Genomic DNA, 944 nt, shown 5'->3' with positions numbered 1-944 from the left:
CATCACAATGAAGATTAAAGGAGAATGGTTTCATAACTGGTTTGATCAGCTCAAGAAAAGACAAAATCACTTGTGACTTCGCAAACCCGCTTCAAGTAAACATTTCGATGTTATTTGTTATCCAGACAAGATATCCGCCGCAAATTCAAGATTCATGGAACAACCTTAAACGTGAACGAAACGATACGACTTATTTAGTGCCAAGAAAGGAGTCTGTCGACGTTATTTACAATTTTTCACGGCGCATCTACGCGTGTTTGCAACGCAAAACTGCACATTTGGAAAATATCGAATGAAGACACGGTTACAAAGCAAAGAACGACTGCTGGGCATTTATTATTAGAACATGGTGGACGGGGTAAGCATAAATTGAAGTTTATTTGTACCAAATATGGTTTGATTGCAGAATGTATTGTGTTTTTCATTTAGGTCATCGTTTTTTAGTCCACTCTATATGTTATCCGATTCAGTTCAGTCTTTGATACCCACGAATGCACGTGAAAATTTTGTGGAAGGAGTCGCGCAATCTCCAACCACACCTCTCCTGGGTCGACATTGTCAAATATCAGTGGCAAGTGGAGTGTATGTTCAGGACGACTGGAAACAAATGCCGAGATAAGCGGGGAGCACATACAGCGCCGAGAATACTCAAATGGTCACCCATCTAGTACTAACCAGGCTCAACGTTGCTTAACGTCGGTGATCTGACGAGAACCGGTGTGTCAACGCGATTATGCCGTATATATCCAATTCAGTATTTTCATTTGAATCTTAAAAAACGGAAAAACTTAGAAGCATACTAATATAAACTGTTTTCTTCTTTCTGCGATTGACTGAAACCGACCATTCTTATATTCCAGAATGAACAGTTTAGATATATAAACGAACACTTATAAACGTGGAAAAAAACATGGCGGCGCCATCCGCAATAGACACCACCGCTA

The 944-nt window shown here is 40.0% G+C and overlaps 1 pseudogene; it reads right to left on the bottom strand.

The window, feature by feature from the left end:
* Positions 1-627: 627 nt before the first annotated feature.
* Positions 628-744, bottom strand: LOC145284352 (5S ribosomal RNA; annotated as a pseudogene).
* Positions 745-944: the final 200 nt, after the last annotated feature.

The sequence above is a fragment of the Euprymna scolopes genome, chromosome 8, assembly GCF_053919585.1.
Source record: "Euprymna scolopes isolate OS-2025 chromosome 8, ASM5391958v1, whole genome shotgun sequence".
In the NCBI taxonomy this organism is placed as follows: domain Eukaryota; kingdom Metazoa; phylum Mollusca; class Cephalopoda; order Sepiida; family Sepiolidae; genus Euprymna; species Euprymna scolopes.
This window is presented reverse-complemented; position numbering and strand designations above follow the sequence as displayed.